Raw genomic sequence first — 18,673 nt, 5'->3', positions numbered from 1 at the left:
TATATGAGTCAACAAATTAGCCTTCTATTTAAGCTAGTTTCAAATGTTTTCCTGTTACCTGCAATAAAAGGTGTCCTGATAAATAGAATATACATAAAACATTTTCCATGCCTAGCATTTTACATGTTTTAGAATTACTATATAATTTACACTAGAAAGAATAGGCCCAACCAAGCGGTGGCGCAGTGGATAGAGCATCAGCCTGGGATGCAGAGGACCCGGGTATGAAACCGCGAGGTCGCCAGCTTGAGCACGAGCTCACCAGCTTGAGCATAAGGTCACTGGCTTGCGTGTGGGATCATAGTCATGAACTCGTGGTCGCTGGCTTGAGCCCAAAGGTCGCTGGCTTGAATCCCAAGGTCGCTGGCTTGAGCAAGAGGTCACTGGCTCGGCTGCAACCTCCTGTCAAGGCACATGTGAGAAAACAATCAACGAACAGCTAAAGTGCCACAACCAAGAATTGATGCTTCCCATCGCTCTCTCTTCCTGTCTGTCTATCCCTATCTGTCCCTCTGTTTCTCTCACTAAAAAAAACAAAAAACAAAAAGAAATGCTTATAAAATTCTATTTATAAAATAATCCTTACAATTTAGATAGAAAAATCTTTATAGAACGCATTAGTTTTGTCTTTTGAGAGACTCAATCATTTGTATAGTGGATATAGGTTTTATTTATTTTTTAACTTTTGAAATAAGTTCTAAGTTATAGTCAGGTTGAAAGAATTGTACAAAGGACTTTTTATCATCTACCAGATTCAGCAACTCCTAACATTTCTACAACTGTTACATTTCATTACCATTTTCTTTCTATAACCTTGTGCTAAGCCACTTAAGGCTACTGAGCTCTTAAAATATGACCAGTGTGACTGAGAACTGAATTTCTAATTTTATTTAATATAAATATAAATTTTGAAAGTGACATTTCAGTTATTGGAAAAAATTCAAGTATGTGTAAAACAACATAATTATGTGCATCTACTTTTTCAAGATGTTACTTTTATGACATCTAAATACAGACCAAGCATTTCTGGTAAAAATTTAGCATCCAAATTGAGATGTGCAGTAAATAGAAAATATACACTGGGTTTCAAAGAGCTGGTTTGAAAAAGAAGATGTAAAATATTTCAGTGCTAACTTTTCAATATCGATTACAGGCTGTGATTAAAATATTTTGAGTACTGGGTTAAATAAGAACATTACTTACCATATTTTTTTGCTCCATAAGACACGCTTTTTTCCCCCAAAAAAGTGGAGGGGAATATGTCCGTGCGTCTTATGGAGCAAATGTTCTTTTTTTTTTTTTTTTTTAGCTGCTACGGGGCGCTGCACCTGTAAACATATGTAGAATGAGCACCAGCAGGAGCCGTAATCATACCCGCCACAGCAGCGTGCAGAACCTGGTATCTGCTGAGTGATCTCCTGGTTCCAGTGTCCACAGTTGCATGCAGTGCAGGAGGGAAGGCGAGCGACGTGTGGGTGCATCCATCTGGCATTACTGAGAGCAGACGTGAGGCGCACTGCAGTGGTGGAGGGCTGCGCCGCAGCTGCTGGAGCTCTGTGTGGAGTGCTGACGTCACTTGTTGCCAGCCTAGTAGCATTTCATTGGCTGGCTGACAGCGGAGAGGACAAGGGTGCCAGGCACGTGCAGTGAGCTGGGAAGCCAGCGCGAGCACAGGCAAAGCAGCGGCAGATGGAGCAGGCTGTGCTGCTCATCTCCATCAGTTTATTCCAACTGTAATCCAGGTAGGTTACCTGTGTAGCAATGCCTTAGATGGCACTGAAGATGGTATCATATATGAAAATAGTGAAGAAAGTGATACCAGCAATTGTGAGCAACTGAGCTTCTTAAATTCTGACACTAGCGATGATGAGTTCCTGGGGTTCCCAGACAACTAGAAGAGTATTTGAATATTAAAGTCTCTTCTCATTTGTTAATAACAGTGCTAATGGTTGTTAATACTGCTGTTGAGTTTATATTGTTGAAATATTATTGTGGTATATATATATATATATATATATATATATATATATTTTTTTTTTTTTTTTTTTTTTTTTTTTTACAGAGCCAGAGAGAGAGAGCCAGAGAGAGGGATAGACAGGGACAGATAGACAGGAATGAAGAGATGAGAAGCATCAATCACTAGTTTTTCATTGCACGTTGCGACACCCCAGTTGTTCATTGATTGCTTTCTCGCATGTGTCCCGACCGGGGGCTACAGCAGACCGAGTAGCCCCTTGCTCGAGCCAGCGACCCTGGGTCCAAGCCGGTGAGCTTTTGCTCAAACCAGATGAGCCCACGCTCAAGCTGGCAACCTTGGGGTCTCGAACCTGGTTCCTCTGCATCCCAGTCTGACGCTCCATCCACTGCGCCACCGCCTGGTCAGGCTTATTGTGGTATATTTTATTAAATATTTTAACATATCATTTGGTTCAGAAATTTTTTTTTATTGTTTTTCTCCTTAAAACCCTAAGTCAGCCCTGGCTGGCTGGCTCAGTGGTAGAGTGTCAGCCTGGCGTGCAGGAGTCTCGGATTCGATTCCCAGCCAAGGCACACAAGAGAGGCACCCATCTGCTTCTCCACCCCTCCCCCTCTCCTTCCTCTCTGTCCCTCTCTTCCCCTCCCTCAGCCAAGGCTCCATTGGAGCAAAGTTGCCCCGGGCGCTGAGGATGGCTCTGTGGCCTCTGCCTTAGGCACTAGAATGGCTCTGGTTGCAGCAAAGCCACGCCCCAGATGGGCGGAGCAATCGCCTTCTGGTGGGCGTACTGGGTGGATCCCTGTCGAGTGCATGCGGGAGTCTGTCTGACTGCCTCCCTGTTTCCAGCTTCAGAAAAATACAAAAACAAAAACAAAAAAAAAAAAACACCCCGCCTGACCAGGCGGTGGTGCAGTGGATAGAGCGTCAGACTGGGATGCGGAAGACCCAGGTTTGAGACCCTGAGGTCGCCAGCTTGAGCGAGGGCTCATCTGGTTTGAGCAAAAGCTCACCAGCTTGAGCCCAACATCGCTGGTTCAAGCAAGGGGTTACTCGGTCTGCTGAAGGCCTGCGGTCAAGGCACATTAAAAACAAAAACAAAAACAAAAACAAAAAAACCCTAGTCAGGTGCAGCTTACGGAGCAAAAAATACAATAAATTAATTTAAATTATTTATTTATTTATTTATTCATTTTAGAGAGGGGGGAGAGAGAGAGAGAGAGAGAGAGAGAGAGAAGGGGGAGGAGCAGGAAGCATCAACTCCCATATGTGCCTTGACCAAGCAAGCCAGGGTTTTGAACCGGCAACCTCAGTGTTTTTAGGTTGATGCTCTATCCACTGTGCCACCACAGGTCAGGTGATAAATTAATTTTTTTAAAGACTATTCATTTTATTTTATTTATTTATTTTTGTATTTTTCTGAAACTGGAAACAGGGAGAGACAGTCAGACAGACTCCCGCATGCGCCCGACCAGGATCCACCCGGCACGCCCACTAGGGGCGACGCTCTGCCCACCAGAGGGCGATGCTCTGCCCCTCCAGGGCGTCGCTCTGCCGCGACCAGAGCCACTCTAGTGCCTGGGGCAGAGGCCAAGGAGCCATCCCCAGCGCCTGGGCCATCTTTGTTCCAATGGAGCCTTGGCTGTGGGAGGGGAAGAGAGAGACAGAGAGGAAGGAGGGAGGGGTGGAGAAGCAAATGGGTGCTTCTCCTATGTGCCCTGGCCGGGAATTGAACCCCGGTCCCCCACACGCCAAGCCGACGCTCTACCGCTGAGCCAACCGGCCAGGGCCGACTTTATTCATTTTAGAGAAGAGAGAAAGAGAGAGAAAGAAGAGGGGAAGAGTAGGAAGTACAAACTCCCATATGTGCCTTGACTGTGCAAGCCCAGGATTTTGAACAGGTGACTTCAGTGTTCCAGGTTTACACTTTATCCACTGCGCCACCACAGGTCACGTCGGTAAATTAATTTTACCTGTTTGTTTTTACTCTTAAAATGTGACTACTAGTATATTTAAAATTACATGTTTGCCTTGTATTCTATCTCTATAGGACAGTCCTGCTCTGTCCTTTTGAGAATGAGCTGCAAATATTCTATTCTTTTGTTCCTAAATCTTTTTTTTTTTTTTTTTTTTTTTTTGTATTTTTCTGAAGCTGGAAACGGGGAGAGACAGTCAGACAGACTCCCGCATGCGCCTGACCGGGATCCACCCGGCACGCCCACCAGGGGCGATGCTCTGCCCACCAGGGGGCGATGCTCTGCCCCTCCAGGGCGTCGCTCTGCAGCGACCAGAGCCACTCTAGTGCCTGGGGCAGAGGCCAAGGAGCCATCCCCAGCGCCCGGGCCATCTTTGCTCCAATGGAGCCTTGGCTGCGGGAGGGGAAGAGAGAGACAGAGAGGAAGGAGGGGGGTGGGTGGAGAAGCAAATGGGCGCTTACTCCTATGTGCCCTGGCCGGGAATCGAACCCCGGTTCCCCTCACGCCAGGCCGACGCTCTACCACTGAGCCAACCGGCCAGGGCCTGTTCCTAAATCTTTTTAGCATGCATCACTAAGCAAAAGGACATTTTCTTATATAACCAGTATGATATAGGTTTTATTTTTTGTGCTATGATCTTGATGTAGAAAAGATGAATGAATCTGCCATTTCATAATGACTTTTTTTTTCCATCAAGAATTTGTCTAGAGGCAAAAGTGGCCTCTGCAGAATCTCTATTACATTATATTTTAGCAAAATATAAGGCATTTTCACTGATTCAGTGGAGAGCTTTAGACTTATAGCAAAAACAAAAAGAAGTGTAGAAATAGTTCTCCCAGATGTAAAATCCTCTAGGTAGACAATGATCTGAAAATTTTCACATGAACATCTTTCCATGTGGCCTATAAAAATGGTCATTTTAAAAAGGCATACTTTCTTAAAAATTATTTATCAAGTATTTTGAATAGCTAATCCATAGTTTGAACACCAAAATGCATGTGAAAAAACACAGTAGGCATGAAGCCAGCTTAACTGTACCCTGCTGGCTCACATGTCCATAATAAAGGAAAGAAATGGCTACAATACAGTATTTTCAGAACATACCAAGTTTTTAGAGCCTCTAGTATTTTCCAGCAAGGAAGAGTTCAAGTCCTAAAAAATGTGGAGTAACGTCACAGACTCATACTGACTGGAAAAGTTTGGTCTCAAAGTGCTGTAAAAGGAAAGCAGACTACGTGTGAGTGTGTGTTTGTGCACATACCCGTATGAAGTGATGTATATTAGTATGTGAAGGAGGCTGAGCCACAAGATTGATTTCAAAGGAGAGGATGGGGTGGGGGATGGGTTACAGTCTATACTGTTAGTTGGGGCCACAGGCCTCTGCTTTTAAAAATATTGTGATTGTCGGTGGCTGGGGACGAGGAAAATGAGTGAGCCTCCTGGAGATGGACACTAGGACGAGCACTTAGTATGAGTACTAAGAAACCACCAACTGAAGAAAAAGAAGGGGCCAATCAGAAGGCAGAGCCATTGTTAGAAGGTGGCAGAGCAGTAGAAAACAACATTGTTTTGGAACGTGAACATTAAATGTAGAGAAGGGAAAGAGATTGGTGAAATTATATACACATAACACAGCGTCATAGAGAGCAGAAAAGCAAATCTTGGTGGGAAGGGGGGAGGGTGTTTTGGGGAGGAGGACAAAGGGGAGGTTGAGGGGAACACGGGGTGAGGGATGTATTCAGGGGACACTTGAATCTATGTAAACATAATAAATTAAAATCAATTAAAAAAGGTAGGTTGTGGCCCTGGCCGGTTGGCTCAGTGGTAGAGCATCGGCCTGGCGTGCGAAGTCCCGGGTTCGATTCCCGGCCAGGGCACACAGGAGAGGCGCCCATTTGCTTCTCCACCCCTCCCCCTCTCCTTCCTCTCTGTCTCTCTCTTCCCCTCCCACAGCTGAGGCTCCATTGGAGCAAAGATGAGCATCGCCCCCTGGTGGGCGTGCCGGGTGGATCCCGGTCGGGTGCATGCGGGAGTCTGTCTGACTGCCTCCCCCTTTCCAGCTTCAGAAAAAAAAAAAGGTAGGTTGTAAAAAATGTAGTTTTAAAGAAAAACAAAGAAAAAGCAAAATAAGCAAGAACAGGTACACAGCCTATTAGGGTAGAAATGTGGGGATTTACTAGTGAGGAGCAGCAGTATACATACATACTGCTATACGTACATAACTTTCTTCCTTGTGAAGACATAGTGGCCCTGAGAGGGGAGGGCCTGTGGCGACCTCCCAGACCCAAGGGTCAGACTTGAGTCTAAGGCAGGGCCAGTGAATTCTTTCTGGAAAAGCCCAGATTGTAAATATTTTAGGCTTTTGTGGTCCGTACATTCTTTATTGCAACTACTCAATCTGCTGTTGTAGGATGCAAGTAGATTTGGATAATACACAGATGAGTAAGCCTCTATGTGTTGCAGTAAAACTTCATTTATAAAAACAGGCTGAGGGCTAGATTTGGCCTATGGGCCATAGCTGATTTAAAGCAACATCAAGCCTAAAATTAGCTTATATGTGTTATCTTTGGGAATTTCCAATATCCTTTACTTCCTTCCAGTTCTAAGAAAATCTGATCTGACAAGAATTACAAAGACCAGGCTTTCCTTGCCTAGGGAGCTGTCACTGGATTCTAGAGAACACTGCTCTCTGTAGTATGAGAGGGATTGAGCCCGGAGACAGCAGGATGAGTAAGTAGTCAGCTGGGCAAGGGCATTGGGGCAGTACTCCTTTTATTCCATTTTCTGCACAGAGAACAAAGAGGCATGCCGGTGACAAGGGCCAGCCAGGGGTAACTGTCTCCTGGCCCTCTGCGTTAGTTAGTTGATGAATTTTCATCTTTAATTGTGAAATTGAGAGAGAAAGCCCTGCCTATGACCAGAAAGGGGAACTGCCTTCTCAGATGGAGTATTTGTCTTCCTAGAATGAACTGTAATGCCATTCTAAATGTTAGTGTTGTTAGCTAGTTAGTTATTTACAAAGGAAGGGAGCAAATAGAATCAGACAGTAAGCCTGATTGACTGCTGATTGACTAGGAAGCTGCAGCATTCACAGACTCCCCAGAGGACAGCTCCATTCTCCAACAGGGATGCTAATCCCCAAGCAGGCTGGAAGAACCGGTTTTTCCAATCTCCCTGTGGGGATTAGCTGAGATTGGGGGTGGAGGGAAGAGTATAACAGTAGGGAAATTCCTTTGCTGAACACATGCGTAGTAGAAATCAGATGATGAAACAGTTTTGAGGCCTGCTCAATATGAGCCAAAATGGTGACGTAAGAGGGAGGAGTCTAGCCTGGGAAAAGCTGGGGGAAGGACCAGATAAGATAAGGGCATTGTAAGGCCAGTAGCTGCGGCCGCTGTCACAGCCACCTGGCTTTTGCAGGTTCACATTTAATTCAAGCAGATTGTAATGAATCAATGCAGCCAAGAACTGGTGGGCCATTACCTTTTATTATAGACTCGTACCAGCCAACGGGTTAAAAACACACACACAGGGCACCAAAACCCACTCACATGTTGCCTCGGTTCCACAACCAGAGAGTCTTTCCGGTTTTCCTAGAATCAAAGGCCCTGACAGCCTTATTCACCTCTGTTCCCTATCTCCTTCCTTCTGCAGGCCTCCATCTTGGCTGCCTGCCTCCTCTGCCACCATATGGTCTCTCTGCTTCTCTGCCACAATGTGGTCTCCGCCTCATCTAAATGGCCTCCTAGCTCCTCCTTTAAAAACCTTTCGGCAGGACAATCCCTCCCCCAGCACACATTAGCATAACCAAGCCCCTTCCCAAGCAGGAAGGTAATATTATCACCTAGGTGATGGCCATTCACATGGGCAGCTCCATCTTTACCAATCAAAGTGAGAAAAACCAAATAACACAAATTTTACAACTTATTTGCCCAACAGGCATGAACCCCAGAGGATCCAGGAAAGGATTGGTTAGGGGGAGGGCCCAGCACAACAATGGGAAGTGTTAGAAAAGAGATTGGATAGTTTTTTTTTTCTGAAGTTGGAAACAAGAAGGCAGTCAGACTCCCGCATGCGCCCCACCTGGATCGACCCGGCATGCCCACCAGGGGGCGATGCTCTGCCCCTCTGTGGGGGTCACTCTGTTGCAACCAGAGCCATTTTAGTGCCTGAGGCAGAGGCCACAGAGCCATCCTCAGTGCCCAGGCCAACTTTGCTCCAATGGAGCCTTGTCTGTGGGAGGGGAAGAGAGAGAGAGAGAGAGGAAGGGGGGTGGAGAAGCAGATGGGCGCTTCTCCTGTGTGCCCTGGCCAGGAATCGAACCCGGGACCCCAGCACACCAAGCTGACTCTCTACCACTGAGCCAACCGGCCAGGGCCGAGATTGGATAGTTTGAAAGAAAGCTTACTCCTTCTCAAATCCCAGGAAATAGAGGTGTTGGTCAAATAAGTTTGCAAATATGATGTATAAATATATGTTTGCTTGCTTATAGTTTGCATTGGATGTGGGGGGATAGGCTGTATGCAGTCATGATCCTTATAGCCTAAGGCTTAGTTTTAAGACTAAGCCTGCCCTGGCCGGTTGGCTCAGCGGTAGAGCGTCGGCCTAGCGTGCGGAGGACCCGGGTTCGATTCCCGGCCAGGGCACACAGGAGAAGCGCCCATTTGCTTCTCCACCCCTCCGCCGTGCTTTCCTCTCTGTCTCTCTCTTCCCCTCCCGAAGCCAAGGCTCCATTGGAGCAGAGATGGCCCGGGCGCTGGGCATGGCTCTGTGGCCTCTGCCTCAGGCGCTAGAGTGGCTCTGGTCGCAATATGGCGACGCCCAGGATGGGCAGAGCATCGCCCCCTGGGGGGCAGAGCACCGCCCCTGGTGGGCGTGCCGGGTGGATCCCGGTCGGGCGCATGCGGGAATCTGTCTGACTGTCTCTCCCTGTTTCCAGCTTCAGAAAAATGAAAAAAAAAAAAAAAAAAAAAAAAAAAAATAAGACTAAGCCTTTCCCACCCTTTTTGATGTGGGGTGGTGCACTCTCATGAGGAATCCCATTATGCCTCAGATAAGTGACTTTGTATCAGAGACTTCCTTGTTTGTAAATATACTGGATTAAAGGTTTGATTTCTACAGTATAAAGTGGGGCAGACTGGGAGCTTGCTCTCTCTTGGTTCCTGGGATTAGCATTAGAAGAACAGAGAAAGGCCATGTGGAGGAGGCCAAGAGAGGCAGCCAAGATGGCGGAGTGCTAAAGGAGAAGCCAGTTTGTGTAGAGTTTGTGCAGAAAGAAGGAGATGGGTGTTGGTCAAATAAGTTTGTAAACATGATATATATGTTTGCTCGCTTGTGACTTATAATGGGTGTGGGGGACAGGCTATAAGCAGGCCAGGTTGTTGTAGCCTGAGGTTTGGTTTTGGGACTAAGCTTTTCCCCACACCCTTGACTGATTGTATGATCTGGGTGGTGCACTCTCATGAGGAATCCAATTATGCCTTGGATAAGTGACTTTGTATCGGAGACTTCCTTGTTTGTATATTGGATTAAGGGATTTTGGTTTTCTACACTATAAAGTGGGACAGACCAGGAGCTTGGACACACAGTTCCTGCTATCACAATTACAGGGGCTCCCCTGATCCCTTGCCCTTCATGGGAAGAGCTGGTTTTCTGCTTTCCCCTTGTCCTCTTTTGTGGTTTGCCTGTCTTGGTGAGACACCAATAAATAGGATGGCCCCCCATCCTCTGACTCCGCCATTTCTTTATCATCTGCCCGAATCCAATGGGAACCTGCATGTGAATGGTCACGATGGCGGCTCCTGGCCTTACAATGGGGAACAGAGGTGAATAAGGCTGGTGAGCTAGAAACCTTTGATTCTAGGAAACTCGGATAAGTCAGCTTTGTGAGCACTGAATGAGTGGGTTTTGGAGCCCAGTGTGTGTTTTTACTTGTCCGCCGGGTGCAATCTAGGATTAAAGGTAATGGCCCTCCAGTTCTTGGCTCCGTTGTTTCATTACTGTTGGGCAGATAAAATATATTATGCTCACTTTGTTAAAGATGGTGCTGCCCACGTAGAAGCCCGTCACCCAGGTGATATTAATGTGTGTTATGGGCAGGCTGTGGACAGGCTGGATCCTTGTAGCCTGGGCTTGGTTTTAGGACTAAGCCTTTCCCACCCTTTTTGATGTAGGGTGGTACAATCCCATCATGCCTCAGATAAGTGACTTTGTATTAGAGACTTCCCTAATTTGTATATTAGATTAAAGGTTTTGATTTCTACACTATAAAATGGGGGCAGACTGGGAGCTTGCTCTCTTGGTTCCTGAGATTAGCATTAGATGAGAGAGCAGAGAGGAGCGCAGAGAGAGGCCACGTGGAGGAGGCCAGGAGAAGCAGCCAAGATGATGGAGTGCTGAAGGAGAAGCCAGTTTGTGTAGATTTTGTGCAGAGAGAAGGAGATGGGGAACAGGTGAATAAGTCTGGTGAGCTAGAAACCTTTGATTCTAGGGAACTCGGATAAGTCAGTAGCTTTGTGAGCACTGAATGAGTGGGTTTTGGAGCCCAGTGTGTGTTTTTACTTGCCCGCTGGGTGCAAGCTAGGATTAAAGATGATGGCCCATCAGTTTTTGGTTCCGTTGTTTCTTTACCGACTGTCCGAATCCAATGCGAACCTGCATGTGAATGGCCATGATAGCGGCTCCTGGCCTTACAATTATCGTCTGTCTGAATCTAATGTAAACCTGTATTGGCCAGGCGGCTGTGATGGTGGCCGTGGTACTGGCTTTACAAGAGGTAAAGTTCGACAAAAGCCCAAGTTCACTGTTGGTGCGTACTCCCTGTAGCAGCTGCACAGGCTGAAGCATGGCCGACTGGGCCTGTGTGCAGCCTGGAGCACAGACTACACTGCACTTTCAGAGCCCAGGGTGACGGCATTACAGTTCTGGATCCTGACACTGCTGGTGGGCACTTATGTTCACCATGCACCAGACTTATTCCAAATGAGACAGAGCTGGGCCACATGGTTGTGGATGAGACATCGGGCACCTGGGGGCAGTCCTTGGTTTTCCTTCCAGTAAATCTTACCACTATGCCTCAAGTCCTTTTATGTGTAGGTTCCTGAAATGCATTTCCCATGACTCCATGAAGGAATCTTATTTCCATGGAGATTCTGGTTTAAAAACATAAGCAGTTTAAAACGAGTGCCTTTGTCCTACAAAAGTCATGTACAAGAGTGCTTACAGCAGGTGATTTTGTAATAATCCCAAACTGTGACAACCCAAATGTCCATGCACAAGAGAACAAGTAAATAAATTTTGGTACATTCACACAGTGGAATACTATAAAGCGAGGAAAAAGAATGGACAACTGAAATAGGCAAAGATGTAGATAAACCTCACAGATATGATGCATGAAATCAGTTGGACACAAAAGAATGTATAATGTATAATTTATTTATATAAGGTTCAATAACAAGTAAAGTTAATCTGGGATGATAGCAGTTAGAAGGTACTGAGGAAAGGGGCACAAAAGATCCTTTTGGGGTACAAGAAATGTACTATATCTGGTTAGAGGTTACATATGTGTATGTGAATATTCATTTAAAATTCAATTAGGAGTTTTGCATTTGACTGTATATGCTATACTTCAATTAAAAATATTTATGCTATAAAAAAAGCATAATAACCGCTTCTCGGCCTTTTGGCTAAGATCAAGTGTAAAAAAAAATAAGCAGTTTGTTTTTACTGTAAAGTCATTCTTAAAGCCATGTGATTAGAATAAAGTAGGATTAGAAACTTGACACGATTAGGCAAAATTCCTCAGAGCTTTGACGTTTTCTCACTTTGTTTCAAAGTGAACAGAAAGTCTCTGCTCATTCTCAAACATTGCCATCTCACCCCCTGGCTCACCCCTTGCTGACAACCCTTCTCAAGCTCTGCTATCTGGTGTTCCCACCCTTCCTTTTGCCGGCTCTTACTAAAGAATGTTCTAGAATAAATTTCTTCTTATGTTATTAACTCTAAACCTTAATGGATGTTAAGTGGTTTCCCTCTTTCTACGCTTCACTGCCTCAAAAAGGAAGAGGAGAGAGCTATGGTCCCATGCAGATGTTGGGTGAGGGGGAAAGCAAGTGCTCAGATCTTAGTACAATCTCTGCACCAGTAAGGGGTGGGGCCAGTCCTCCCTCCCCACTCAAGTTAATCTCTGCACCAGTAAGGGGTGGGACCAGTCCTCCCTCCCCACTCAAGTTAATCTCTGCACCAGTAAGGGGTAGGGCCAGTCCTCCCTCCCCACTCAAGTTAATCTCTGCACCAGTAAGGGGTGCGGCCAGTCCTCCCTCCCCACTCAAGTTAATCTCTGCACCAGTAAGGGGTGGGGCCAGTCCTCCCTCCCCACTCAAGTTAATCTCTGCACCAGTAAGGGGTGGGACCAGTCCTCCCTCCCCACTCAAGTTAATCTCTGCACCAGTAAGGGGTAGGGCCAGTCCTCCCTCCCCACTCAAGTTAATCTCTGCACCAGTAAGGGGTGCGGCCAGTCCTCCCTCCCCACTCAAGTTAATCTCTGCACCAGTAAGGGGAGGGGCCAGTCCTCCCTCCCCACTCAAGTTAATCTCTGCACCAGTAAGGGGTAGGGCCAGTCCTCCCTCCCCACTCAAGTTAATCTCTGCATCAGCAAGGGGTAGGGCCAGTCCTCCATTCCCTTCTCAAGTTTCCTAGGGGCACCTACAACTGCCTCTGCAAATAAGTTTCTTTTCCCATTGTGCAGATTCATCATATTCCTTCTATGACTTTTTATTAAAAGACTTTATTTATTCCATTTTTAGAGAGGAGAGAGATAGATACAGATAGAGAGAGGAGGAGCAGGAAGCATCAACTCCCATATGTGCCTTGACCAGGCAAGCCCAGGGTTTCGAACCGGCAACCTTAGCATTCCAGGTTGATGCTTTATCCCATTGCGCCACCACAGGTCAGGCCTTTCTATGACTTTTATTCTATCTGTGAAATAATAGCCCTAGTCCAGGGGTTGGGAACCTATGGCTTGCGAGCCAGATGTGGCTCTTTTGATGGCTGCATCTGGCTCACAGACAAATCTTTAATAAAGAAAGTAATAATGTTAAAAATATAAAACATTCTCATGTATTACAATCCATTGATTTCCTACCGCTCATGTTCATGGTTGCGGGTGGCTGGAGCCAATCACAGCTGTCCTCTGGGTCAACACCAAATTTTTAGTAGATAATGCATAACGTACACGGGTCATTGTATGGCTCTCACGGAATTACATTTTAAAATATGTGGCATTCATGGCTCTCTCAGCCAAAAAGATTCCGACCCCTGCCCTAGTCTATTGTGTTAAGGAAAATTTGATTTTTTTCCTAACTTAATTTACAATACAAGGACCATCTAATCAACTAGGAATGGTCTATAACAGTGATTCTCAAACTTCAGTGTACATTACAATCATCTGACGTGTTGTTAGACTGGGACTTGCAGGGCTTCCTCCTACAGTTTCTGATTTAGCAGCTTTGTGGTAGAGCCTGAGAATTTGCACTTCTAAAGTCCCCAGGTCAGACTGCTGCTTCAGGTCCCAGAACCATCTGCTGTATTAGAATCACCTGGAAAGAATAGTGACACCCTTCTATTCTCTGATAAGAGGAAAAGGAAGGAATATCTTAGTTCACAACATTGCATCATCAAGGAGTTGCATTCAAAATGTTGCCAAATTGAATTCAACTCATTGGTATGTTGACAACAGGCTTGAGAACCCTGTCTTATACTGTTGACTGAAGTAAGGGTGTGGACTACCTATTACAGAAGCAAATAGAATCAACTGGGAAGAATGCCAGCGTTAACATCTTTCTAAGAGTCAGGCAGATCCTTTTGAAGAAGAGCTGTTGAAAATTAAATGTTTCTTTAAATAAAACTGGGATAATCACTTACTAATTCTCTCTCTCTCTTTTTTTTTTTTTGTATTTTTCCGAAACTGGAAACCGGGAGACAGTCAGACAGACTCCCGCATTCGCCAGACTGGGATCCACCCGGCACGCCCACCAGAGGGTGATGCTCTGCCCACCCGGGGCGTCACTCTGTTGCAACCAGAGCCACTCTAGCGCCTGAGGCAGAGGCCATGGAGCCATCCCCAGCGCCCAGGCCATCTTTGCTCCAATGGAGCCTTGGCTGCCGGAGGGGAAGAGAGAGACAGAGAGGAAGGAGAGGGGGAGGGATGGAGAAGCAAATGGGTGCTTCTCCTGTGTGCCCTGGCTGGGAATTGAACCCGGGACTTCTGCACACCAGGCTGACGCTCTACCACTGAGCCAACCGGCCAGGGCACTAATTCTCTTTTTTTTCTGACAAATGCAATAACAAAGAGTGATATTTTGATGAAACATAAATAGATTTTGGAAGTTACTTGATGTACAGATGTCCATCAGTAGATGAGTGCATAAAAAAAATTGTGGAATACTACTTGGCCATAAAAAGAAGGATATCTTAATCTTTTGTGACAGAATGAATGAACTATGTGAAATAAGCCAGTCAAAGAAAGACAAATACCATATAATTTCACTTATATGTGGAATCTGATGAACAAAATAAACTTACAAAATATAAACAGACTCGTAGATTCAGAAAACAGACTGACAGCTGTCAGAGGAAAGTGGAGTTTGGGGGTTGGGTGAAAAAAATGAAGGGATTAAAGCAAATTAAAAAGAAAAACCTCATAAGACAAGCAACAGTATGGTGATTACTGAAATGTAGAAACAGCATACCCTGAGCATAGAACAAGTTTTTCAAGATTTGCAGATGAGTAAATGAAAAGAGTTCTGTAAAGGCCATAGATGTTCACTAATGTCTAGATTCCAGAAAGCCCTCAGGATGCTGCCCTAATAACCTCTGTGAAAGGCCAAGATAACCAAGCACATTCTTTTGCTTTTTGTAAAATGCTTCACTGAGCACTCTCTCCCTAGATTGTTCCAGTGATAATGGAAGCCTGTTTCACTTCTGTAAAACTGCTTTGGCTAGATGCTCACCCCCACCCCCGCTTCTTTTTTTGCCTTTAAAAGCAAACCCGTGAGCTCATTCGGAGCTGCGAGTTCTTTAGGATGTGAATCCACTTGTGGTCGCCAGCTTTAAAATAAAAGACTCCTTAACTTGGCTATATAATTGTGTGGTAAAACGTTTGTTTCCTCACTGTCCAGATGTAACAATTACCAGAGGGAAAAGGAGTGTGTGTAGGGGAGGTAGAAGAAGGTCAAGGGGGAATAAATAGTGACGGAAGGACATTTGACTTTGGGTGGTGAACACACAATACAGGATGTATTATAGAATTGTACACCTGAACCCTATATAATTTTATTAACCAATGTCAGCCCAATATATTTAATTTAAAATGATCATAGAAAGGTTAGTTGATGTGAACTTGTTCAAGGAGACAATTCACTTCCTATCGTTTATTTTTCATAAATGTCTTAATACTTGATTTTTTCACCGAAGTAACAATTTGCTAATACATAGTTGTTGAATGAAGAATGAATATTCAACACTGTGAAACCAAATAGAATTCTTGTATAATCCTGTCTGCTAAGTCGGAAGAACAGACATGGTGCTGGAAACTCCAAGTCGCTGAGAGAGGGAGCGAAATGACACGTCCTGGGAAGGAAGAGTGCGGCGGGAGGCGTGGGATTTTGCTGAGGATCCTCCACAGGGCCTCTGCTTATGACTTGGATATGCAGCCCAGGGGTCAAATGAGACTGAGACTCAGCCTACACTCTACTCACCTGCACATCAAACCACGTACTGGAGTGCGAGGCTGCCACAGTCCAAGGAAAGAGTAGATTTGCCTTATCTTCCTTCTCAAAGCTGAGCTTCTGGGAGCCCAGCTTCCCTGTGTCCTGATTTTCCTCTAGGACTCAGCAGTCATTGGCCAGATGTAAACATTGGAGGAAACATAGGGTAACTAATTTTTTTCACATGACATTCCGTGTATGGGACTTCTAAGAATTCTTTCTTGCCATTGTCCCTATTATCGGAGGACTGGGATATTTTCCATATTTTCTGAAAACTTTCTGTGAACGCTAAGAGACAGCTTTATTTTGTTGATTAAGGGATCCCAGGGAAGGTCTGATAAATGATCCCCATAGCAACCTTACCCTATTTAACAACTATAGCCTAACATTCTAATTTAATTTCATCATTTTAACCCAAAGCATGTTGAAATAAAAAAAGTAATCGTAATTTAGAATGTTGCTTTAGCACCCTGTGACTATGTGTGATTATGCGTGAACGCTGCATAAATTTACTTGGCTGAGCTGTTTCCCTCATCATAAGCTCTCTGAGAACACGGGTCTTTTCTTGTGTTTGGTAATCTCATTTTCCCAGTATTTAGTATAGTTTCTGTTCTACAGTAGGCTTTCAGTGAATGTTTATTGAATGAATGAATAACTAAACATTAATGACCTTATCCCATTCTTTGTTCAGTTACTCTAAAAAATTCAAGATTCTGTGCTCATAACCTCACAAAATTAATTCTGAAGAAAGACCAAAGAAAAATTTGATTTCTGATTTTCTGATCTAGATGATGGCCCCAAATTAATCTTTCACAGCTTCATATCTACAGATGTTTTAGCATTTGGGATAAAGATCACTTTATGTTTTATGTCATCACCATCTGCTTCTTTTATTTGACTCTTTGCGTTTATTTTCCAAGTGAACTTGAAGATATTCTTGCAGATATTTTTATTGCTTTTCTTAATATTTTGAACATTTGCTTTGGCTCTAGTGATTAAAATATATCCTCCCCTTATATGGAGCAATAGCTAGCAAAATGCTATTCACCAACGAACTACATTTCTCAAACCAAACTGCATTGAGTTGTGGCCATATAACCAGTTCATACAAATAATAAGTGGTCATAAATGTCTGCTTTCTCTGGGCCAAGGATATAAATGACAGGTACACCCCCTTCATGTTATTCTCTCCTCTTGCCAGCTAGTACTATGCAAGAATAAGGCCATACATAGGGTTAATCTTTTTTGCACCACGGGTTGGCACACTGAAGAAACCTTTGGATCCCTGCTCATAGTGTTCTTAATGTATGCAATAAAATGCTAGAGTTATAAAGGAAGCCAATTATATTGCAAACATTTATCATAGTATTTAGGCAATTAGTGATAGGGTAATATATAAATGTATATGAATTATCTGTTGCTATATACCAAATTACCTCCAAATTTAGCAGCTTATAAAGTTTATTATCACATGGTTTCTGTGGGTCCGAAACAGCTTAGCTTTGTGGCGCTGGCTCAGAATCCTTCCTTCCTAAGGCTAAAATCAAGGTGACATAATGGGATGCACTCAGCTGAAACCTTGACCAGGGAAAGAGCCACTTCTAAGCTCAAATGGTTGTTGGCAGGCTTTAGTTCTGTCACACTGACCTTTCCAAAACTTGCCTTATGTCATTCAGTGTCACTTTCCCCAGAGCAAGCGCTCCAAAAGAGGGCACAGAATCCACCAAATTGTTTAACCTAATCTCGCAAATGACAGAAAATCACTTTTGCCGTACTCTATTCATTGGAGGAGAATTACTCAAAAGAATGAACACAAGGAATCTGGGATCACAGAGGACATCCTAAGGTTACCTACCACACTGTCCTTTCTTTGTTTTATTTTGATTTTTAGTATTAAAATACATCAAGAGGCAGGTCAAATAATGACTGTAATTTTGAAAGAGTGCCAAGAATAAATATGATTCTTTGAAAGATCTGCAGCAATAGCAATGATAAAAAACCCCCAAAAAACCTGTGATTCCTACTTGCTAAAAAGTCACAAGTACTGTTAATACTTCTGTGGGTTTTTTTTACTGTATTTATAATTAACATAAAATAATAGATTTTAGTTCAAAGTTAACAGTAATGTAATTTTTCTCATATAAGTATACTGACAGCCCTTGAATTCTATCCACGGATCCTCTGTGTATTGGCAGAATTCTATCCGTGGGTCCAATGACATGGGTGATCCACAAGATAGCTCAGGACCCTGAGTCACTGCTTGAGAACATATTTACCAACCTAATTCAATTTCCTTGAATTGTTGAGAAAGAGAAAGCTTCTATTGCATGTAAGCCATTATACATTTTAGATTCTAATTTGTTACCACAGCTTAGCCTAAACTACCTAGTATATTGCCAGTTAATTACTGTAGTTATCACTTTCTTCATTTTGGCCTTCAGCATATCCTTGGAGTAAAATTTCAATTTACCTTTGTGTTAAATTCCATATTTGTACCTGCTATTGTAGAGCCTCCATCTTCTTCCCTAACAACTAATTAACTGAACTTAATATGTGTCAAGGACATATGGAAACTAAATTATATTTTTCCAGTGACATTTATTTATTTTTCCTTCAATTTTTACTTTTATGCACCAGATGGTTGCCAGCTGGATCCCTATGAATAAATTGTAAACTGTCAATAATGACCAAACATTTGTGTGGCTCCTGCTCCTGAATGATGTTTAAGCATATTAACGAATTTGCTTTGCAAACAGTGAGCATCCTATGGTTGGGGCAACAGATCATCTCGCCCTTGCCAGAAATATCTCCTTGGAATATGTGATGGAGAATGGCTATGTCTAGGCAAAGCTACTGGATGGGTTTGTATTGGCAGATACAAATCTATTTATAGCACAATGTTAAGCTTTTCTCTCTCTCTCCCTTTTTATTTTTGGTCACGGACACACACAAAAATAATG

This window comes from Saccopteryx bilineata, chromosome 12, assembly GCF_036850765.1.
Source record: "Saccopteryx bilineata isolate mSacBil1 chromosome 12, mSacBil1_pri_phased_curated, whole genome shotgun sequence".
In the NCBI taxonomy this organism is placed as follows: Eukaryota; Metazoa; Chordata; class Mammalia; order Chiroptera; family Emballonuridae; genus Saccopteryx; species Saccopteryx bilineata.
The sequence above is the reverse complement of the archived record's forward strand: the minus strand, read 5'-3'. Positions refer to the sequence as shown.